Genomic DNA, 25,162 nt, shown 5'->3' with positions numbered 1-25,162 from the left:
AGGCTGGTCTCGAACTCTAGATCTCAAGTGATCCATCTCCCTCAGCCACCCAAAGCGCTGGGATTACAGACGTGAGTCACCACACCCGGCCTAATTCTTTGAAAGTGATCGTTTACTTAAATACCTGGCTCAAGAAGAACTTGGAGAAAAAATAAAAATCTCCTTGTGAAAATTAGTAATGAAAGACATACTTTAGGAATAGTTGGCAAGTCCTCTATAGCAAAGGGTAGCTCCCTGAAATTTAAAGTCATCTTTGGCTGTAAGGGATGCTGTGTGAGTACATGGGGGTGGAGAGGAGTCTTGACAAACACCTCACTGTGCTGTCCTATCATGGTCAGTGGGTGGCATCATTTTTGATAATGAAGCTTGTTAATATAAGCAAATGAGAACAATTATAAGAAAAAATTCAATAAGGGATATCAGAACATGGTGAAATCTGAATTTTAAAAAGAATGTAGATGAGTGTGACTATGATTGAATGTTGAAATTAAAGTACTTAAGCCTTAGCTTTGGCTGAGTCCTTAACAGGTATGTGCAAACTACTCCATGCTTCAAAATGAGATGTGCGATTACTAGATGAGGCTTGCAAAGGACATGGTCAAAAGCTAGTTTTCTGTAGGAATTCACCCACACTGAAGTTACAAAAGGGCAGAAATGGAGATTAAAAAAGGTTTTATGGGAAGAACTATCAGAGAATTGTGAGTCCTCTACCTCCCACCCCCTTATTCTACCCAGGAAAATAGGCATCAAAAAAAAAAAAAAAGAAGAGGAAGAAAAGGAAGAAGAAGGAGGAGGAGGAAGAGAAGGAGAGGGAGAAGAAGACGGAGAAGGAAGAAGAAGAAGGAGGAGGAGGAGAGATAAAGGAGGAAGAGGAAGAAGAAGCAGAACAATAACAACAACAACTATACCAAGAGCTTTGCATGTCCTTTGCTACTTGGAAAGTACAGGACACACTCTCAGGCCAGACAAATTGAAGAGTAGCCAACTGACAGTGACTGGATAAAGGAACTAAGAGAAGCTGATACATTAGGGTAGACTATTCTTTCAAAATTTGTTGAGGGAAAGAATGCATAAGAGTCTTTCATCAGGGGCTGGGCGCGGTGGCTCATGCCTGTAATCCTAGCACTTTGGGAGGCCGAGGCAGGTGGATCACGAGGTCAGGAGTTCAATACCAACCTGGCCAAGATGGTGAAACGCTGTCTCTACTAAAAATACCAAAGAAATAGCTGGGCATGGTGGCGGGCACCTGTAATCCCAGCTATTCAGGAGGCTGAGGCAGAGAATTGCTTGAACCCAAGAGGCGGAGGTTGCAGTGAACCGAGATCACGCCACTGCACTCCAGCCTGGGTGACAGAGTGAGACTCCATCTCAAAAAAAAAAAAAAAAAAAAGAGTCTCTCATCTACTAGATAAGAGAAGGAATGAGAAAAGGAGAAGCAGGTTGAGCAACATTGATCTTCAAGAAGATTGCCTGGAGACATGATCAAACTAGAGAAGGGAGGGGCAGGAAGTGTAACATGGATGTTTAGGAGCTGAGGATATGCACTGCCCTGCACCACAGGAGCTTTGAATAAATGATCCTTAGCAATGTGCTTATCTCCAAAGAACCTTGAAAAGCATCTCAAAAGAGAAATAGAGCCTTAAACACCTACCATGCCCAGAGAACATCAGCTACAGTTCTCTATGTCATTGTCTGACAAGCAAAACATTTTCCCTTCCCTCATCTTTTCCCCAAACCCCAGCAGCTTCACCTTGGATGGAAACCACAGGTTAGCAAGCTGGGAGAAGAGAGATACAAGCATAAAACACGAAAGCGAAGAAGATGACCCTCCCTTGAACAGCTTCAAGCTAAGGAAGAGAGAAGAGTTGATATAGATGTAATTGGAAGTTTTTACAATTACACGGGGATTGGTCATTTTAATATTAGAACGGTGACTTAGGAAACTAAAATGACCAGAGGTTATTCTGAGAGTGACCAGAAAAGTCAACAGTATTTGTTCTAAAATGCATTTAAAGCCAGAGTCGAACCAGCCTCACAGAATGGGTTTGAGTGAGCAACTGTTTCCTGGTTGCATGTGAATACTTTTTGTTCAGTATGTGATTAGCTGCCTGCCTCTTGCTAAAGCCTTCTAGGTTCTGGATGTGAGGCCAATTGGATCCCATTCATGATCTCAACATCCTTCTAGACCCAAGAATAAAAGGACCCCTGCATCCCTACATAGTTCAGTAGCTCAGGATCCAGTTACCTTATTTATCCAAGGGAAATATTGCTCTAAGGCCCCTCTAACCTTGTTCTTTATACCTGGTCTGAATAGCCAGTCTTTTACATCTTTCCTCATCACCAAGCCTCCATTTTGTTTTCCAAATCTAAGTTCAGTTTGTTATTTGTCCTGACATTCTCCAGCTATTCTTACTGAGGCCTAAGCTGGAGTCCCTCTAGTTAGACTAACACCACATGTTGCCAATCCACCTGCCAGCCAGCCTGCCTCACAGCTTGTTTCTAGACTTCTTGAGCTCTGCAGAATTTACCTGCCAGGACACCCTACTCCCTTACAAACCTCCCTGATAAAAGATTTCTGCCCAAACTTCTCCCTGTCCCTGGCTCTACATTCCATGTCTTTGCTGAAGCGGGCTCTTTCTGTCTATGTTGAGCCTCTCTGACGATCTTTACTTGCTACTTAAAAAGCCCAAGTTACTGTCCCATGACAATGGTTCTACTTCCTCTCCTGGCCCAAGAGCCCCGAATGACCAGGGACAAGCTCCCTCCTTCAGTCTGCTGTGCTTTGATTAAGGCTATGTAAGACATTTTCCTCGATTTAAGAAATACTTAATTAGTTCCTCCTCTGGTTTAGGTGCTTTGGAGTAACAAAGAAACGTATCTTTGAGTGCCTTATATGACAAATGCCCATTTATATATATGTAAATTGACTGAAAGTTCAATTTAAATAAAAATCTACTTCTTAATTAATTGCCCTTATGCTTTTCTATTCCTTTCTCACCAAACCCTCCTGAATGACAGTTACAACAGAGAGAGGCCTCTTCTATAATCCCAGGCCAATTTACCACGTACCAGGAAAATAATCCCCTTCCACGTCCAAGGCTGCTTCTAGGCAGCAGTGACACCTTGTAGAACAGGTATAACAACATGTCTAGATTTTATTGTATACTCAGATTTATGATTTATTACCTACACCAACTTGATCAGCAGGAGAAGCAATATATCTGTAATACTAAAGATGTCAAAAATACAGGCTTGGATTTACACATTTGTACCAAGCAAATTCTCTTCCTTTTTATTCTCTTTCTGTTCCACTCAGATCCTATCCAGTATCTCCCTATAGCAGTTTTATAGTAAAGCCTACCCTGAAACCATATCTCACATTCTGGGTTCCTTCAGTTCTCATGGCATTTGACAATAAAGTGCTAGAACAATATTAAATTCTAAAGATCAGGTTTGGCTGCAAGTGATGGGAAAACCAAAACAACAGTGATTTGAGCAAGATTCATTTTTTTTATTTATCTGATTTGTATTCTCCACGAGTACTATGATGACTCCATGATCATCAGAGATCCAGACTCCTCCTGGATTTTTGCTTTGCCGTCCTCAATACCTGGCTTTTATCTTGGGTGCAAGGTGGCTGCTTAGGTTCCAGCCATGAGGTCCACAGTCCAGCTGGCAGGAATAGAAGTGACAGAGCACACTCCTTCCGTTTAAGGACATTTTCTAGAAGTCACACAGGACACTTTTGGTAAATCTCATTCACCAGACTTTAATGGCATGACACCATCTGCCTACAAGGAAAGCTGGGAAGTATAACTTTTATTCTGGGGGAACACAGGCCTTGATAAATTTGGTGGTTTTATTACTAAAATGGAAAGGGAGGAAAGATTCTCAGGTGACAATTAGCAGTTCCTAAGACAATTTTCCATTTTGGCAGAAACCTGTTTTCCTTAGATTACTTTTTTACTTATATCTACTTGCTTATAAAACACCATGAGATTTTTAGTTGTCTTATATTTTATTTTATACCTGTGAATTGAATATCATGTCAGTAATGATACAATTATTTTTAATTTTATTGTCACCATAATTAACTTTTAATATGACATCTTGCCTGGGTTTTAAGTAAGGAGATACTGAATAAATTTTTTTTGATTTGTTAGTAATGCAAAACATTGTATTAAGTATGCAGATATATTAATAAAATAAAGCATGTCACCAGTCTAGATTATCCTTTATTATTACTCACTTAGACTTCTTTAATAATTACCCATCTCAAACTCTTTCTCTTAAATATATTGAAAACATCACTACTGGAAAACTTTCCCTGAAATGTAATTATGATAATACACTTTTCTATGTAAAAACTACAATGATTTCCCTGTTCCTATAGAATAAATCAATATTCTTAGCCTAGAATTTATTACTCCTCATAATCTTATCCAAATAGCTGCCTTTAGGTTTGTCCTTCATTATATCTTTTGTAAAAAACTCATCCTTAGTGGAAATATTCCTTACTCCCCATAAGTGCCTGATTATTATGATCTCTCTAACATTGCTTATGAAATTTTTTCTGCTTTGACTAAGCACCCCATCCCATCCCCATCACCAGTTTCTTCTCCCTCTACGTATTTTATCATTTCTTTAAGGATCTGTGAAATGCCACCTTCTTCACTATGTCTCTGGCTCACCACCAATACTTCTTGTAAACTTATTACTATAGGAGTTTGCACATCTCTTCTTCTCTTACTGTATCACACATTTATTAAGTAAATAAATTTCATTTAATTTTAATTCACCCCACAGCACGTTGTAGATAAAATTTATGCAGTAAATATTTACTGAATGAATGAATAACATAATTCATTGGCTTTGTCCACAAGTTAGAGCTCTTTAGAAGCAAAACCTGTATCACAAGCGATAAAGGAGCATATTTGGTCTCCCAATTTGTACTTTCAGTTTAAATTTAGTACCACACAATAGGAAGCATTACTACCTGATATCAAATGAATAATTCACAAATGAATTTGGAATCAGTCTAGCCTCTTTTGCAAGAACAATAACAACAACAAAATTACATTTCAAATTCTACATATTTTATCCCCATAAATAGTGTATCTTTATTAGTCACGTTATTCCTTCAACAGGGATAGTTTAAATTTATAGGTAAATACTTTCTCAACAGTCAAAAAAGAAAAAAAGGTGGAAACCATCAATTTGGACCAATCTGCTTGCCATCAAATTTGGGAGGCACTCAGCATAGGTAATTGAACAGATAACTTGTGAACACTTCAAATAGAATGTGGTAGTGATCAGAAGCCATAAAATACAAGTTACAACAAATTAGACTTGCTTCCTCTTTTGATCAAGTTATCAAAACAGAAAATCAGGGAAACATTATGTACCAAGTACATCTTGCTATCTTTTTGTAGTTATTTTAAAGTGTTCTTTATGTAATATAGAAAATAGTACTATAACAACAATGAAAGAAATAAAAGAGAAACTAATATTACCCCATTCACCACCTAATAATCACTTCTCTTTATTTTCTCAAGTTCTTTCTAGTTCCTAATTCATTATTTATTCACCAAACATTTGTTGAATACTTCTCTATATTACATATAGAATATATTAAGTTAATTTGACTTCCTAGATATTCATGTGAACAATATGATCAAATATGAATGTAATAATAATGTAGCCAGATTAATTCCCAATTTGTTAAACACACCTAAACATGTAGATTAATTACTGATTCGATATTAATCTGAAGGAATGCCAAAATCTTTACTCCTAGCTCAATTTTAATCAATATGTTCACCATAGCCTTAAATGTTGAAAGAAATAATGCTTATCATGTATGCAGACACACAAATGAAACAAAATTTTAAATGACAGGTAACATTATAGAAAATAAAACGGTAATTCAATTTTTCTCCCATTATCATGTTATAAGCTCCAGGGATTGGGTCTATATTATTATTAATAATAATATTGATGGTAGTTAATGCTTTTAAAATAGAACTAATTATGCATCAACTATCAACCATTGGGCTAAATATTTTTCCAATTTTATTTCATCCTTACTAGAAATTTTGGGGTGCGGTGATCATTTCATAGGTGAGGAATAAGGGTCAAATTGGTTAGGTAACAAAATTCCCAGCTAGTCATGAGCAAATCAGGATTCCAGTCTGTTCTTCTGATCATAAAGTCTATCCTACTTTCTCTGCAATGTGTTTTTATCCGAGTACACCTAAAAAGTTCTCTTTAACTTCTCAGTTTTTTCCCCAATCTTTAATTCATTCTGAAGGACTTCTGCTCTACTCATATGATATCTACAGATCTCAGCCTTCTTGACCTTTAAAATAAAAAACAAAAGGAGGAATTCAGCACAGACCTCCCTATGTAGACACTGATGAATTTAGGTGCTTCTCTCTCTCCTCTCCCTCTGAAGGGATTCTTTCGTAACGGTGTTCCTACTCCTTCCTACTCTCCTTAATCCATCATGAGTGACCATTGAGGGGCCAGTGTAGTTTCTTTGAAGTTTTTGACTGTTAACTTTTTCAAAGACTAGTGACCTTAATGCCTATGCCCAATACAAGCTTTTTTGACTGTTATACATTCTAAAATGTCATGGTCCCAAGGTTTCTGTCAGTTTCTCTTCATCAACCCTCTGCAGTCTTCGTAACGTGAGTTTATTGCTTTCTCTAAAATTTGAAAAATAAAATTGTCTTGACAAGTCAAACGTTTACCATATGCACTGATTTTTAGCAGGATGTAGCTTTAGAAAATGCCTGGGCCATTAGCTTTTTCCATTAGGCATACATTTTGTTTCTGGAAAAGCTTTGTGATTGCATTTGGCAGCAACTTCCACACCTCCTATCTGACTAGATAGTCCCAGTTCATAGTTCTCACACCATCACATCGTCATTCATTTCTATCTTCATCAAGATTTGGTCCTCTCATCCCTATTTCTAGAGGACATCCAAAGTTTCTTCCAAAACCAAGATTCTATTATTTGTATTTTCTACCATTAAAAGCATATCACTAAGGAGAGATGTCCTGAAGGGATAACTTTGATATTATTTATTTATTTGTGGTTTTCTTCTTAAATAATAGTAATCATTGTTAGTTGTATAATTATGGTAGGACAGAGCAGTAGTATCTGCAAACTTATCTTGAATATTTTAAACAGATTGCTACTATTTATTAATTGCATTTATACATGTAAATATCTAAGTGAATTTTCCTAAATGAATTTTTCAGATAATCACAAAGCAACCTCTCCTTTAGTAAAAAGAGACTCAGATTCATAATGTCATGAAGGAACCCAGGATTTAACTCCAAACATCCTTGATTCAACGCGAAGACCTAATTCTATATCCTTTCCATAATTCCTGTAGCAGAAAGTGCAGGTTAGATGTTACTATTGATAAGATCATTTTCTGTGCAATTTGAATAGCCTTATCCAATCAACAATGAAAGAGTGAAAAGTGCCTGGAAAATAAGAATTATTTCTGGTATTTAAAAAATGTTGGTTCAATATTAATTGAGTTCATAGATATACACAGAACTAGTTTTCAAAGCAACGGTAACTGAGTTGCCCATAGAAATTCAACTTTTGAATTATTTATTTCTCAGAGAGTTTTCAGTAGGGAAAATAAAAACATACTACTAATAATATAAACATACTACTACTAATAAAAACGTAAGTACACAGGAGCTATCCCATATTTACAGCAGCTGATGTCTGAAAGAAAAATAATGTCGCATTTAGAAGAAATAAATATTCGGAACCACTACAATTTGTACATGATTCTTCCTATTTACCTCATCTTAACAGTATGGAAAAATATGTGCAAGAGAAGAGATAGAAGTTGGGCTTTTTATGTCATGCGCAGGTTAAGCAGGGATATTGTGTTCAACAGGGATACATAGCTAATGGGGAGTAAAAGATCTAAGCACCATTCTACCAGCAAGCCTCTCTATTTGGGTGGAGAGGGAACTCTTATTCTCCATTAAGCAGGGCCATTTTGTCCACTCTGCCTACTGATGAGGGGGCAGTGATTCAATAGGTAATAGACAGCAGGAGTGAGGGAGGTGATTTCACCAGCTGAGGCCAAAAAGATCCAAGTTTTAGATGCATTTAAGCAACCTGTGAGAGCTATCCACCATCATTGAGGGGTGAGATTTTTCTCTATAGTCCTTCCATAGGTCCCTCAGATTGATCTCTGAGAATATATTTTGTTTGGGGGTTTATTTTTGTTTTGTGTTTTTTTGTTGTTGTTGTTTGTTTGTTTGTTTGTTTTTTTTTTTTTTTTTTTGAGACAGAGCCTTGCTCTGTTGCCCAGGTTGGAGTGCAGTGGTATGATCTTGGCTCACTGCAACCTCCACCTCTCAGTTTCAAGCGATTCTCCTTCCTTAGCCTCCCGAGTAGCTGGGACTACAGGTGTGCACCACCACACCCAGCTAAATTTTGTATTTTTAGTAGAGAGAGGGTTTCACCATGCTGACCAGGCTGGCCTTGAACTCCTGACCTCAGGTGATCCGCCTGCCTCGGCCTCCCAAAGTGTTGGAATTACAGGCATGAGCCACCGTGCCTGGCCGATAATATATTTTATTCTCTTCAAGTCTTTAAACCTGCTTTCTCCATATGCAAAGCTGAGTGATAGTGCTGAATATTTAGCATTTCCTGTATTAGCACCCCTTAGGCATACACTTAAAATGTTAGTCTTATAGCCTAACATCTCTTTTCTCTCAATCTGTAGCTCTAACAAAAATTATATTGTAGCATGAGGCTTTCTATCTAGCTCAGTTTTCTGACAAGGACGTGAACATGATGCCATGCTTTCCCCAGGCTGTTAAAGGGCTCTCATTCAGCTCTGTCACTGGTTCAATGTTACTAAGAACAATAGATATTAAAGGCTGATTCAATGGCTTCAGTCTTGGTGTTCTCTCTTGGACAGAAAAAAGCAAAGGATGATGGGAACACGGCATAGCTGCTCAGAAACATCTAATACATATGTTGTCCTAAAAATTGTAGCTGAATTGAGAAAAATGCAACCTCTATCTGTCCAGGATCTGTGTATTGGAAATACAGGCAAACTATTAAAAGTAATTTTAATATTTTGTAATTGTTCTTTTTAAAACTGCCTTAATGATGAAAAACACTTCCTTTCTGTGAAATAGAAAATTGACATTTTTTGAAGAAAGTTTGGACTGCCTGTTTCCTCAGGTGACATTCCATTTATATTTAATGTTCCCAAGTGTGTTTATTGATACTTAGCAATTAATTAGTTGTGAACATTTGAGTAATCAGTCTCCCCAAAATGATGATAAATAGTTCTTCTTAAAATGGAGTCTACCAGCAACAATAGTCCATTGAAGTTATATGACTTTGACACTTAATTAAAAGGTAGTAAGTGGGCAGCTATTTCACTACTGGCCTAGGACTCCAAAAATTAAAATCTTCCCAATTTTCAGCCATTCTAGTTCTCCTACAAATTCCATGGACTGAGTATCGCAACCCAAAATAATTGGTTCTCAAATAGATGCTATCCTGTCTAGATGTCTCTACTCCTAGACATAGTATCCCAGTATTTATTATAAAAGAGAGCAAAGATCTGAAAACATATTCCAAATCTTCTGCTAGCAATGGATCAATATAGACATTGCTTACAACGGTCATAAATACTTTCCTGTATCTGTCTCATTCCAATAAGGTTTGCGGGCATTATTTTATAAGCACTGAGGAGAGGAAGAAGGAGGAATGAATAAAAGCTGATTACAATTAGTTACCCAATTTACTACCATTATGCTGCAACAAATATGAAGAAAAATTGTTTTAATTTAATAATCTGAATTAGTTCTGTGCTCAGCTAAGTACAATATTTGAGCACAGGATTAGTGCTTAATGATGGAAAGAATTTCCACCATTGGACATTGGAATGGTGGAAAGAAGAGGAAAGGGCTCCTGGAGAGAGAAATGGAGCCAAAGTTAGGGAACGGGGTGCGAGGGTTGCCAAAGGCGTACTTCCCCTGCTGAAAACTCTTGGATTGGGGAGAGAATGGAGAGTCCTATTACGGCACATATTAATCAGAGTTGTTATGAATGATTCACAGAAATATGACGAACTCAAATGTAAATGAAAACCCTATTTGTTCACTTGAATTTCAAACTTTCTCATTTTTCTGTCCATCCATAAATTTTATTCATTGTATGTCTGCAGTAAATTCACTTGTTCATTCATTCATGTATTTTAAAAGCCTTACTGTGTTTCAGGAACTGTGCTAGACACAGGAAGTAGGGAAATCCTGTTCGCCCAAGGTTTGCAGTAGGGTAAAAATGTTGTTGTTGTTTGTTTGTTTTGAGACGGAGTCTCACTCTGTCGCCCAGGCTGGAGTGCAGTGGTGTGATCTCGGCTCACTGCAAGCTCCGCCTCCCGGGTTCACGCCATTCTCCTGCCTCAGCCTCCCGAGTAGCTGGGACTACAGGCGCCCGCCACCACGCCCGGCTAATTTTTTGTATTTTTAGTAGAGACGGGGTTTCACCGTGTTAGCCAGGAGGGTCTCCATCTCCTGACCTCGTGATCCGCCTGCCTCAGCCTCCCAAAGTGCTGGGATTACAGGCGTGAGCCACCTCGCCCGGCCGCAGTAGGGTAAAAATGTTATGGTAGAGATCAACAAACAGTGGTGGGGGTAGGGGGGCGGAATCCGGGAAAATTTAACTTAGGAAGAAACATATGAACTGGTGAAGAGCATTCCAGCCCAAGAAAACCACAGATGAAACCCCAAACCTATAAAGATGATGTGACGGGGGAGTACACCCAAGGTACAGTTACTTGGCAGGTTTAGAAGCATAAAAAGGAGAAATTAAGAAAATGCAGCTGGAAAGGTAGGCTGAAGAGAAAGGACTCTGCAAGTCAGGGGTTGGCATTTTATCTTTTGGGCACTAGGGAGACCCTACAATTTTTTAAAGCAGAGGAATAAAATGATAAGATTTGTATCTTTGGACAAAAGGTAGACTTAAAAGAGGAGAAAATGAGTGAAAAGAAACCAGCAGTCAGGCTAATTTTTGTGTGTGTCTTATTTGGTGCAATGTATAGATTCAGTGGATAACTGAGGAAAGAGTAGTCACTGGTTAAAAATACAAATGTGAAGCTCAGAAGAGAGATGGAGATATATAGGAATGGCTGATAATATCAGTTGGGTGAGGCGCCTAGGAAGAGGAAGAAAACATGGGATAGGGCTCTAGAAAACACCAGTATAGAGCAGTAGGCAAAAAATGAGAAATGGGCCAGAAGTCTGGTGGAATGGGGAAAAACCAGGAGAATTTAGTGCTCATGAGCCCGACGGAAGCAAATTTTAATTAAGAAAAATGAACAAAATAAAATGGCACAGCAAGTTCCAGTAAGATGAGTGTTGGTTTAAAGGCCATTGCCGACCATAATGACAGCGGCTGCAGAAGAGTGACAACAGAAGGAAGCAAACCGCCATGAGGCAGGTAGGAAAAGAAAGTGAAGGCATATATAGTGGAGGGAGGAGAATGATGGGATTGCAGCGGAAGTGGGAGAGAGTGTTAAGTAGTGTGAAGACTTTTTTGTTGTTGTTGTTAATTTAACGTGGGAAGAGCTGGACCTGTTTACTAACTGGGATGAGTGGTCAATGGAAAAGGAATAACTGAAGAAGGGAGAGAGACAGAGGCAAAGACAGAGAGAAGGAGAGAATAAATGATGGATCAAATCCCAGAGAAGGCCATATGCTTACTAAGAAACTAGATACCACTTAATTGATTGAAAGATGTTTTATGAGAAGGATATCAGCTTAAAAAATGTTGAAAATGGAGGAGGAGTAGGGGACAGAATTGAGCCATGACACTTTATTCATACATCTGACATCAAAAAGTTGATCTAAATTGAATCCCTAATTCTGGTAAGAAGGGTAAAACACCCAATTTGAATGGCTATTTTTTATCTTATTAATTATTTGTAGATTTGTAGATTTTAGATTTGAACAGGACTTTAGAGGATCTCTTAAAGCTCCTGTCAGGTCAGAGAAGCATTGGTAATGGAGGGAAATCATGACTTTAGGGTCTCTTTTTTTTTGGATCTTGCTTCTAGTGATTGCCACTGTTAATGGACCGGGGGAGGTGCTCCTCTCTGCCTTCTCCTGCTGCTCCCATAGCTGCAGGGAGGTCCAGATGGTAGGTGGGAGAGGATGGGGGCTGAGATCTGTCTGGATCTGCTCCTAAGTGCAGTAAGGATTTATTTTCATTGCTTTTGATTAGTGGTCTCTCTGTCGAGAAAGGGTTGCAAGAGTCCTTTGGGCCTCATAGCAAAAATCAAAACCACTTTTTAAAAACTTCAGTGGGAATAAGGTAATACGAAGTTATAAACTACAAGATAGAAATTTCAGATGCAAGTACAAAGTGATGTCACCATAGCAACTCAGATTGCACACAGGAAACTGGACATAATGTCAGGAATTTCACAAACACCCAATATTTTAAAAAGCTAAATATTATAGAGGAACAAAAATTATTTTTAATTTTACTTCATCAAAAAGTTGATTTGCATTAAAAAACATACTTTTTGTAATATAACTTTCAACCCTGAGAAATAATGAATGTTTGAAATGTTTCAAGATCTACTTTTCAATTAGCAAAGAAAATAATTTTATTTTTCTTGACTGTACACTATAATTAAGACATTAAATATGTATTATAATAATACAAAGAATGTTTTTAAAAATTGTATGAAATACCACCACCTAGAGATAAACACGATTTTTATTTAGGTGAGTATCTCCTCAGATATATTACTGTAAAGCACACAAACATAGAATTATCTTTACTAAATGATTCTTTAATATTTAATGACCTTATGAAGCATTCAAGAATATAAATTCCTGGGGGATGAGACCATAGGTTCTAAACATCCTCAGTGTTAAGGCCTATACTGAAATGTGGATATTCAGAAACATTTGGCATGTAAGGATATTTTATGTTGGTTACATTAGTAGCCATTGCTGTTTTTTTTTTTGTTTGTTTGTTTGTTTTTTTTTTTGGAGACAGTGGTGCTATTTCAGCTCACTGCAGCCTCTGCCTCCAGATTCAAGTGATTCTCCTGCCTCAGCCTCTGGAGTAGTTGGGACTACGTACGGTACACCACCATGCGTGGCTAATTTTTGTATTTTTAGTAGAAATGGTGTTTCACCATGCTGCCCAAGTTAGTCTCAAACTCCTGACCTCAAGTGATCTGCCTGTCTTGGCCTCCCAAAGTGCTAGGATTAGAGGCGTGAGCCACCACAACCGGCTGCCACTGTTTTCAATAAGAAAGTGACCAGTTGAGCAGAAGTTCTTTTGTGTTTCAAGGTAATTCTCCTCCACCACCCACCCCGACCCTTTTCATATAAATCTTTATGACACCTTCCATTTCCTACCAGCCGTGTTTTTCATCAGTAAACAGAAAGAAGGGCACAGCACTCAACAATGATGATATTTATTTTCCATGCCAGGACATAAAAATTGTCATGAAAATAATTGTATTTGCTTAGACTAAGAAGTTTTAGTCACAGCTTGAAGACATGATGTGGGGAGACTTACTCAAAATGAAAAAGGGAATCATATTTTTGTCTATTGAAGAGATTGTAGGAAAAACAGTCATTACCATGTGACTTAGGAGTTGTTCTCTGCCAGACAAAAGGAGGAACCAAAAGACATCTGAGACAGGTGGGGGAGGCTTCCTAAATTCCCAAAGAGAGATGATAGCGCATCCTCTTCAGTGCGGTGCTTCAAGGAGAGCTAACCTATTTTGGTTAACTCTCCTTGGTTTAAAAGAGTCAGGAAAATAATGAAAAGTGAGGGAGAGCAGGAAGATATAAAAGAAAAGAGAGAGAGGAAATAAAACAGAAGCAGAGGTAGTACAGGGGAGTCAGCACTGCCAACTCCCAGGACCCCTAGTTCCTTTCTCTGCCTGGCAGTGGTGAGCTCCTTGTTCCAGGATCCAGCCCTGGAAACAATTGCTTCTGATCGTTAGGCCACATGGATTTGCTCCATTTGTGCCAGTGTTGACAGTGTTTTGATTTGCTGTCTGGTCTTAGATTCCTATCCTTCACTTGGCCTTTCTTGTGTTTACCAAGAAAAGTAAGATTAAAGGGCTTAAAGATGAGTATCAGGATAAAGATACCTGAGGAAGACCAGACATCATACATGGCTAAGGTAATGACCTGTGTGCCTCTCAAATTTCTGTTCAGAATAAGTCTCCTGACTTCCATCTTGAGTCAAATAAGCACTGAGCAGTGACCTTTAGCCCTTCTAGATAGGATGGTGGCCAAGAGCAAAGAGTGAGAAGATCATTGCAAAAGTTCCATCTTGGTTGCATACTTAAGTTATAACTCTACCACTGTTTTCAGTATTTGGTGTCACATATTCTGCCAATATTTACCCATTTGTACTATTTACTGTTTTTTAAAAGAGACTCTTGAAAGATATTTGTGAATAGCCTGTCCTTTTTCCTATTGTAGTTTCAATTGACTGGCACCTTTGAAGTAGCTTTTCTATGTGGATTTTAATCAAATGGAAACAACAGGAGAAATAAAGTGTTTTCTTAGGGTTTTCTGATATATGAAAAGAATTAGTGGTTTGGCTTTTCTACAGAAACTAAAATAAAAATTTAACCCTTTGACCCTTTCACAGGCTAACTAAATCATGCTCTGCTGAAGTAAACATGCAGTAAAACTAAAGCCTAGAGGGTAATCACCCCAGTCTCTGGAGTAATCTGACACTCTGGGCCTGATTATTTCTACTTTAAGAGATGATTAAGTGTACTTCAGTATATAGTCTTTACCATCCTCCTCCTTTTCTGCAGATACACATATATACAATAATTTTTACAGAAAATAAAATGTTATGAAGTAATATTTTGCCTCAAAAAATGACTGAAAGTAAATAAGAAAATATTAGTTGTTATTTATTCTAGTTGGAGGGAATATAGGCATTGTGTTATGCTTTTCTAAGAGCTTTAAATATTTCAAAAAAACTTTTTGCTGATTTCAGTTTTTTATTTTAACATTATTTCATAATTACAGAATAATTGCAAGAATAGTACAAAAGTTCCTATATACCCTTTGCTCGTATTCTCAAAAATTAGCATTTTATCACATTACCTTTAGCACTCAGTCTTTATACATATAGAGGTTTATTTTTCCTGAACCATTTGAGGGTAAGTTGTATATCCTTTTTCCCATAAATACTTTAGTGTATGTTTACTGAAAATCAAGGACATTCTCTTACATTACGACAGCACAATTAACAAAATCAGAAAATGAATACAATATTAGTATCGTGGTGATAAAATACTAGTTGCTAATCTATAGACTGTACTCAAATTTTTCCAACTGCCAATAATGTTCTTTGTAAAGAAAGAAAATTCTGGATTATGAGTGTATTTGACTATCAAATCTACTCAGTCTTCTTTAATCTGGAAGAATTCTTCAGTCTCCCCATGTCTGTTATGACTCTGGCATTTTTGAAGAGCATGAACTAGCTATTTTTTGTAAAATGCCCTTAAACTTGGGTCCTCAAAAAAAATTATTTTACGGTTTTAGAGACAATTTGTTCCTGTTTCTCAAGCTATTAAAACTGCATTTACAATTGCATGCACTTACCCTCCACCAGAACTAATTCTCTTCTATATCTTATTTCCGTAAAAGTTTTTTATCAGTAACCAGTTGTTCAATCCAAAAACCTGGGAATTACCCTTCTTTTCCTCATTCAACCCTCATGGCAGAGATTATATCTTATAAACACGGTTTTGTCATCCTCTACTCTTCTTCCTCCCCACCACTATTCCTGAGTTTGGGTATGCCTCCCTTCCAATAGCCTCTAGGTCATCTCCAGTCTGCACCAACTCACCCCGTGTCAGTGCTTCATCCCTAAAGCTCTCAAAACAATTCTTTGTATCTCAGATAGAAGTCTTTTGGTGTTTCCTCACTATTTAAGATACTTCAAAGATTATACAGAGTTTGTAGAATAAATTGCAAATGTCTTTTTAGTGCATCCCAAGCCTACCTTGCGGGCTTTAACTCCCAGCCCTCCCTTCACACCTCCAATGCTTCAGTCATACTGAACTTCTTGGAAATTCCCAAACAACCCCATTGGTTTATGACTCATAGTCTTTGCATATGCTGTTTCTTTGGCCTGAAACATGCTCCTCCCTCCCCACCCACACATTCTTTTTTATACAGCTGTGTTTTTTTCTATTAAAACTCACCTAAAGTAGCACTTCCTTAGCCAGGACTTCCCTACCTTCATCCTCCACCACTAATCCATCCAATCCAACAGAAGCTTGTCTTTTTTTTTTTCTCTGCTATCTGGGGGGAGAGGGAGCAAGTTTATGACAAGTAAAACCATCAAAGAACATTTTCTCGTAGATGAAACCATTCCTGAACCAAACTAGCAATCCAGAAGCCAGAACTCAACTGTGTCACCCTAAAAAGCATAAAGGATTTACTGATTTTATTTTCCCTATATTGCCCTGCAAAAGTTGGCTTCATTTATGACTACTCTAAGATGTATTTACCTGTATGTCTGGTTATGTGAAGTTTCTTATGATTTTGCTGTTATACTTTAAGCTCTCAAACTGAGGGTTTTCCTCCCGGAAATGGACTCCCGTTTGTCTTTTTAAAATCACTTCACTACTAATTGTCATAGATAATTGGAATTGTAAGAATAGTGAATGGTAGCAATGTTACCACTGTAAAGATTAATTACCTAGGAAAAATGTTCCATGTGATTATTATTGTCAATGTGTTTTGGAAAGCACAATTGGTTGTTATAAATGGTTTATGGGTACCTGGCTAGGTGTTCTCTACTCTAGGTCACTTTGTGCCTAGCAGACTGCCTAGAACGCAATGCATATTTGTGAACTAAATAATGCCTTTGTCAAGCCTAAGATCCAATCAAGCCTGTGAAGAAATGGAGAAACTATTATTCAAGTTTTCTGCATCAAAGAAAATACTCAGTGCTGTAGGCATTAAAACCAATTTTGACATACTTTCACCCAGACTCCTGAAACTGTGGCCAGAGTCTTGCACTGAGCTTTTGTTTGCTGTAAACTTAATCCAGCTTGTGTTTCATTCCTAATTTTCTTTCCTGCAAGTCACTGATTTTCTGCTTTCACATGAGAATCCTCTAGGATGCTTCGAAAAAAAATACTGATGCCTGGGACCCACCCCTAGAGGTTCTGATTTGACTATCTCCAGCACTAGTATTTTTGGAAATTGAGCATTTTAATACAAAGTGCCAGTTGAAAATGACAGCTGGAAAAGAATCTATATTCCTTCTGTGTGATGTTAGAAGAAAAAAATCTTTTATAATTTCACTGTTGTGAAATTATAAAATTATAAAAGTTGGGTTTGTTTTTTAGAGTTTGCATGGGGCTACCATGCTAGTTAGACCTTGCATAATCATCTTTTATGTAGATACAGACATCACTATGTTTAGCATATGATTTTTTAGAGAACAGCAACATGGAAACCCTAGAGAGATTTGACATTTAATCATTTGAAACTCCACATAAGAGTTCTGGAAAAACATCAGTATAATTATAACACTGAAGTTATCAATGCTTAAATAAAGACATATCCTAAACTTCTATGGTTTTTTGGAGTTATACTATGAAAACTACTAATGGACTTTTCTGAGTTCCAGAAAAAATAAAATAGCTAGGAACTCTAGTAGCTAAGAATCTGAACACAGTTTAAAGTAGATGGAAAGCCTTTAACTGATGAATGATTGTTGAGTCATCTAGTTCTTTTTCAAGTGGCCACATGTCTAGTCTTTCATGAAATAAAGAGTTTTCACTGATAGAAAAATAGAACAGTCAACTTTTAAACTATCAAATTGCATAGCAATTGCAAACAAAACTTGTTAAATAACACTGGTTATTTTGCTGATGTGTAGTTTAGATGTCAATCCAAAACTTGAAATCGGAAAACATTCTTTTTATTAGATTTAATTGTTTTTCCATATTGCAGTTGCTTTTTTATTTCTAAAATTATACTCTAAATTTGTAGTCTATTTCAGCTGGGCACATGTAAAGATTAAAGAAAGTCTAAACAAATTGTAGTTAGATTTGGCAAGGTTTGACACCAGATTAATGTATTACAAAGTAAAATTAGGGTTATAAACATTTGTACTATGCTTGAAGTAACTCAAACTCTGTACATAGGGAGAAGTGAGAGTGCTTAAAATAATTTATAATGTGCCAAATTCAAGTCCCTGGTTCTAAGATGCTAATAGGAAAACCATCTTAAATAATATTATTATCATTTAGTTGTAAATGAGTTAGAAACGTGTATTCTGTTTTTATTAAAATACAATTATTAAAAGACTGGTAAAAGTGTAGAAGAGAACAAAGGAGTGGCCAGTCTTCAATTGACACTTGTGCACACACAGATGCTGGTCTTGATTTGACCTTTTCAAATGGGCCCAAACTTCTTGGCATGATGTTCCAGTGGAAATACTGTTTCTAAGCATTCTCTGCCAGCAAACAAGGAAAGTGCTGGTAAATTGATCAATGGTTGCAATACACATACTGTTTACAAAAATAATGGGAAAGTCTCCAGTGTGTCCTGTATCACCAAATTGGAACATACTGATTGTAAACACACAATGAAAGAGCTGCTTTGGAGGTTGTGTGACTTATTTGACAATATCCATCCTGTGGGAACTCCCTTGCTTGGCACCCAGTTATCTTCCCCCTTTGGCTCTGACTTTATGGTTGGGAGGTATAAGAGACAATTTGCTGCTAGGATTTCAAATTTTAAATCACAGCTCGTTTACAGGAGGAATTGCTGTTTCTGTGGCTCTGCCTGCAGAGTATTCAAATATCCCCTTTACAATTATTTCTAAAACAGTGATGATTGTATGATTATAACACAGGGAGTATGAGAATTGTATTTTACTTACCAATGGCTCTAAGAATCTTATTTTATATCATGTAAATATAACTAGCCAAATTGAAAACTTTATAAGCTATGGAGCAAGTGTCAACTGGCATTCTTCATGTACAAAATTACAATGCCTCCTATGCGTATGTGACTTTTAAACAACAGTGAGGTCATGCTTAAATTTTTCTGCAGTATTTCTGTTGCCTGGCCATAGGAATAATGGTCATGACTCCTACTTACTGAGAGCTTCTGCTGGACAGTACCATAGTTTCTCTTCATCCATAATCAGGGAGAATCTGATTGTCTAAGACCAGAGGCAGTATAAGTTAGTGGGTTTTGAGAGCACTCTCAGTGGTGTCTTGGAGGGCTCCTCTAAAGTGTTCTGTGTTCATAGGAATTGAATATTCAGACATGGCTTGATATGCTGGTGTAGGAGATTTGAAATGAAAATTGTTTTTTTTTTTAAAAAAAGAGGCAGTTTTCATCAGTCTGTTCATTCATCCCCTACCAGTTGTGATACAATGGTGAGGGGTGTTAATGGCATTACATGGAGTCATTTGCTTGGGGGAAGTAGGTACAGTTGTGATAACTCAAATGGAAGTGATTTTGTTGACATTTTTGCACAGTTGAAGGCAAAGCAGACTTGCTGCCACTCAAAGAGGAAAAAGCTGAGGAGAACATTGCAATGGGGGTGGGTTAAAATGCTAGGAGAAGAGAAACTCCATTTTCTATCCCTCAAATCTGTAAAATGAGACAGGTTGTGTTTCGGTCAATATTTAAAAAAATAAAGTCATTTCAAAATAAAGTATTATTTTGAGGAGTCTAAGGAGCAATGTTTAAATTTAAGATTTTGTAGAAGAGTTTACATACATTGGCCAAAGTAGGAAAGTACTCTTCTCAGTCAGCCGCCTGAGCTACCTTACACTCATCACCACAAAACATGGCTTCACCAGCACACAGAGAAAGAATGGTTGAGCTTTCCACAAAACCCCTAGGAGCTGCTGTCTGTTTCTTATCGAGTATTATAGAATTTTAATCTGTTCAGCAAGGAACTATAGTAACAATGGGTACTACTGCATTATAAAAAAGATCTTTTAATAGACAAAAGACCATCACCTAAAGGACTTCCCTATCTATTGGTTGTCTGCTCACCACTCTGATTTTAAAAATAAAGAAATAAAACTGTTTTACAAAAAAAGAGTGCCTCTTCATCTTGGCTATTTTAAAACAAACATTTATCACAGCATGTTTTAAGTACCCTGACTCCTCCCCAGATGAAGCATCCTACAGTATTATGAATTCGGATATGACATAAATTTGGATATAATGTGATCAGTGGTTGGCCAGCTTTCCCCAGGCTCCTCATTTCATTAACCTAGAAAATCATTACCCCCACATTTTACTCAACTGAAGATTTTGGACTCCTCATAATATATGATGAGTTTTTACTATATTGCTAAATTATGTTTCAGAACTAAACACTAAAACTTAGGATGTTACATATTGCTCATTTTCCTCAAAAGTATTTGGAAAGGAAGAAATAGTCATAAGGAGTGTCAGATAAAGTCATCATGATTTATAGTCATTATGATTCAGATGGGAAGAACTGGAGTGCTAGTGTTGTGTAACTGAACTGAGCTCTCTCCGAAGACCTTGTTTCTATAAATGAGTGAAGGCTGGAGGGATTGGGGATGGTCATGAGAGTCCTTAATTTTTCTTTTTTCTTTTTTGAGACTGAGCCTCACTCTGTCGGCCAGGCTGGAGTGCAGTGGCGTGATCTCAACTCACTGCAACCTCTGCCTCCCGGGTTCAAGTGATTCTTCTTCTTCAGCCTCCCAAGCAGTTGGGATTACTGGCACGCACCATCACCTGGCTAATTTTTGTATTTTTAGTAGAGACAGGGTTTCACCATGTTGGCCAGGCTGGTCTTGAATTTCTGACCTCAAGTGATCCACCCACCTCAGCCTCCTAAAGTGCTGGGATTACAGGCGTGAGCCACGGTGCTTAGGCCAATTTTTCTAATTAAAGGGAATTTTCTTTTTGAAAATATGTCTCTCCCAGATTAGTTCATCTTATTGGGAAAAATGCTCGGGCTTTCATAGTTCTTTCCCCTCCTTTCCCTCCTTCTCTTCCAGCCAGAGGCATGTGAGCACCAAGAAATTTTGAAACCTCATGGCGTCAGAGGGTTGTCTGACACATGCTGACCTGGGGTGTTCTCTGGTCTCTCTGGGGTGTTTTATCCCCAGGAGCCTTTACAATACTCTGTAGTAATGGATGCTACATACATTTGGGGCAAGTCATCCAAATATATCCAGCAGTTGTTGTCTCTGATGTCTGTGGTCCTTGCTATGGCTTCTGGTAGTAACATCTACACTCTTCTTTAACACGAGAATCTTCCAATATACATGCCCTCTTGATATTTAAAAAAATCCTTCCTGGGGTGAAATTCTGGAGCTTTCCCTGACTTGGGGAACCCGGAGAAGATACTCATGAGACCTCTGTATACCTGAACACAGCTAATTGCTGTTTCTACTCAATAACAGCTAGCCCATGTCATCACTGGTTGCCAGCTGGGAGGTGAGGCATAAATCCTATCTGCCCTTAGATTCCTCTGCCCCCAGTACCCTCCTTATCCCCAATCAAGGTTTTCATTCTAGAAGAGGGGCAGGACTAAGCCCTTCTCAGAAGCACCATTCACCTCACAGACTCTTCTCTCATCACTCTCCAGGCTGTCATGCCCTGTGTGACAAAACATTGTCTTCAGAAAAATCATAATGAATGTTCTTTCTCTTCCACAGCTTGCAGCAAATTTCTATGCTCTATGATTTTTTTTTATATATTTAAAGGGGAGCTTTAGGAATTTAGGGAAGACTTTCCCTTCTCAGGCACAAGGCTGTTACAGGAAGCCTTTGTTTTCATGACCATCTTTAGTTAACTTCCTGTTAGTTTATTCTGAAACATTGTTCTTGGTTGGTTCTGCTCATGCTCTCAAATAATGGCCACTTCATCTTTGATGAGTAAAGGGCTGAGTACAGCAAAAATTACTAGAATGGAAAATTATATCCAGTGATATTTTAAAATATTATTTATAATACAATGATTAACAACTTTTAATTATTCTCTAATAAAAGTATTTTCTTTTACAGGGACAAGCATGATAGGCAAGTTACAAACAATGAAAGGACTATTTGGTGACAGACTGAAACCATCCTATGAAATAAGTTTAAGGAATGCAGGGTTTCTGCTTCTTAAACCATATGGGCCCAGTAGAATAGGGGTGCATAGGAAACAGACTGTATTAATGTGTTAGCAGGTATTACATATCTAGTTACAACATGAATTTTGTATGTTGGCCAAATTAGTTTATTCACATTATTCCTATTCCCTCAAGATTTCTTTTTGGGATCCAAATGTCTGGATTTAGTGACAGACAGCTGAGAGCAGTAAAACTAATGTCTCACCAGGAATAACTTCATTAATCAGCTTGAAGCAGAGAACAACTTTGAGGCAACCATCTTTGCCATCACTATAGCCTAGAAGTTTCCATTTATAATGGATATCAAGGTGAGGGTGGAAATAGCAAAAAACATTTTAATCTCTTATTTCTTAACCTTATTTTCTTTTAAAAGGTAAGCAACTCTGAGCAGCAACTTGACTTGTTCTAAAAGAACCACTGATATGCTGATATATCTATGTTCTCTGATTGCTTCACAGGAGAAGGTTTTCCCTTTATAATAAAATTAAGAGACTTTAAGAGCAGTGACCATGTTATAGATGTATTGTGCATTTTTGGGAATGTCCAACCAATAGTAGGCATGTTCTAAATCAATTGTTATACTCAATCGATAGATTGATTTTTCGTAATTTCACGGTGGATACTTACAGAGGAATCATGGAAATCATTTTGCATGATACATGGAAAGTAAGACAAGATTTCCCTTCTACTTTGAACATTGATAGGCGTTAGTTAAGGACTGAGAGGACAGTTATATTCAGTGAGAAGGCTGGGGAGAGTGAATGCAGTGCATTAAGAGAGAGTATGCACATCCATTTGAATATAGATGGGACAGAACAGAATTAGAATCTGACTGTTGGAATGTTCAAATATAGACAATAAAGAGTAGTGAGGTGACATGATGGAAGCAGGTAAGATTCATATTTCCCACACTTCCACCTACATGGAGGATTAATGGGGCCTCAATAGTACAAAAGGAACAAAGAAGATGCATTCTGGCTTTGGTACCAGCTTTCCTCAAGTCATTTAGAAAGACTCTGGGGTGTATTATGCATAACTCTGATTGGCTTCTTCCTGCCTATCTTGTGTTCCTCCCAACTCCCTGTGATAGACCCTACCAATGGCTGCAGGTGTCCTGAACCATTGCTAAGACATCATCTGTCATCTCTGGTGTAGACATTGTGGCACCCAAATCATGGTCATCTCTCCTGCTTTTAATGTACTTCTGGTGCCATAACACTCAGCTCCTCCCTAGTCCCTTTGCTGAAGTGGGATAACTCCCACTCATATTATACTCTGTTACTTGGTCCATGAAGTAGCAGGTTCTCTCTTCTCAGAGTCTTGTTGAAAATTATTATCGCAGCCTATTGCCCGCCTGGGCTCAGACCACAAGTTGTAGGGGATAAGGAGAAGGCCAGAAAACAAGGTGGATTTATACATACTAAACTGTTATATTAATTATCTATTGTTGCATGACAAATTATCCTGAAAGTTAGAAGCTTGAAACAATAAGCATTTATTATCTCATAGTTTCTGTCAGTGAGGAATCTAGGCATGGCTTATCTGGGTCCCCTGGCTTGGGGTCCCTTCTAAGGCTCCAGTTAAGGCATTAACAAGGGCTGTAGTCATCTCAGTGCTCAACTGGGGGAGGATCTACTTCCAAGCTTACTCACATGGCTGTTGGCAGGGTTCGGGTCTCCTATTGACTAGACACCAGCTCCTTGCCACATTGGCCTATCATACAGTAGCTCAGAACATGACAGCTGGCTTCTCTCAGAGCAAGTGAGGAAAAGAGTGAATGAGAGCAAGCAAGAAGAAAATCACGGTTTATTTTTTGTAAATTGATCTCTGAAATGACATCTCCTCACTTTTGTCATATTCTGTTTGTTACATGCAAACCAGTAGGTCCAGCCTACATTCAAGGGGAGGGAATTACTTAGGGGTATGAATACCAGAAAGGAGAGATCACAGGGGCCATTTTAGAGGCTGCCTATCACAACTATTGAGAACTTCCCTTCTTTTCAGGTGACGGTAATCTTTGAAGATCTGAAGTTCCTTATGTAACTATCAGGCAAACTCACACAAGTCTGAATTTGTCTAGGTGTTCACTCTCAGACCTGGTTTTACAATTTTTTTTTTTTTTTTTTTTTTTCAGAAAAGGAATCTGGCAACAAGGTACTGGATGGATTAAAGAGAACTTGTGGCTGGGGATGTAAACCAAGGGACTATTGTGATAGTCTTGACAGGAAGTAATACAAATCTAAACCAGGATGCTGATAGGAAACTTGAATGAAGGAGAGGGACACAAAAGAGGCAGAAAAGCAAGAATCAAAAATACTTCATGCCAGACTGAATACTGAAAGTGGTAACAAAAGAACAACAATGCCTTGGATTCCCAGGTGCCTCCAGAGTATTGGTGACATTTATGAAAAATGGGAAAGTTTGGAGAAAGAAAATCCAGGTTTGGGGAAAAATGGCTAGATCTGATGTGTTAAATTGAGGTTTTATTTAAATTATGAATGAGCAAATACAGTCTCCCTTGTTTTGTTCTGGTTGGTTGGTCTGAGATATGCAAACACATAGAAAAGAGTTCCATGACCTTGAGGATGTTATAATATCTAGACAGTTGAGCCGGTGACTGAAGCTAGAAACAGAGATCACAATAGGAGTTTTATAGTTATTTGTCATCAATACAGAAACTTTGAGAGAAGATAAGATAAAGAGGAAGGCTCAAAGTTGGGAGACAGGGGAAAGAAGAGCCCTCAGATAATATTTTAGATTCAAAATCACTCTGTGATTTACAACGTACTCTAACTTACATGATTTTTTCTTTGATATAGCAGTTATAGTTATATCCATGTTTTGCATGAGTAGACAAAGGATGGATCAAAGGTTAAGGAGTGATCTCTCTAAGGTCGCACAATTTGTAAATAGTAAAACTGGGATTTGAATGCAGATCTTTTGATGTCCTGCCCA

General features: G+C 37.8%; 1 long non-coding RNA gene across 1 annotated transcript in view; it reads left to right on the top strand.

Moving 5' to 3' along the window:
- Window positions 1-24,714, top strand: part of LOC134737037 (uncharacterized) — a 106,037-nt gene extending 81,323 nt beyond the window's left edge. The window contains exon 2 of the long non-coding RNA XR_010121585.1: window positions 24,342-24,714. This is a non-coding gene — a long non-coding RNA (uncharacterized lncRNA). The remainder of the gene's footprint in view (window positions 1-24,341) is intronic.
- Window positions 24,715-25,162: the final 448 nt, after the last annotated feature.

Source organism: Symphalangus syndactylus, chromosome 6 (assembly GCF_028878055.3).
Source record: "Symphalangus syndactylus isolate Jambi chromosome 6, NHGRI_mSymSyn1-v2.1_pri, whole genome shotgun sequence".
Taxonomy (NCBI): domain Eukaryota; kingdom Metazoa; phylum Chordata; class Mammalia; order Primates; family Hylobatidae; genus Symphalangus; species Symphalangus syndactylus.
Note: the sequence above shows the minus strand (reverse complement) of the source record. Positions and strands in the feature narration are given on the sequence as shown.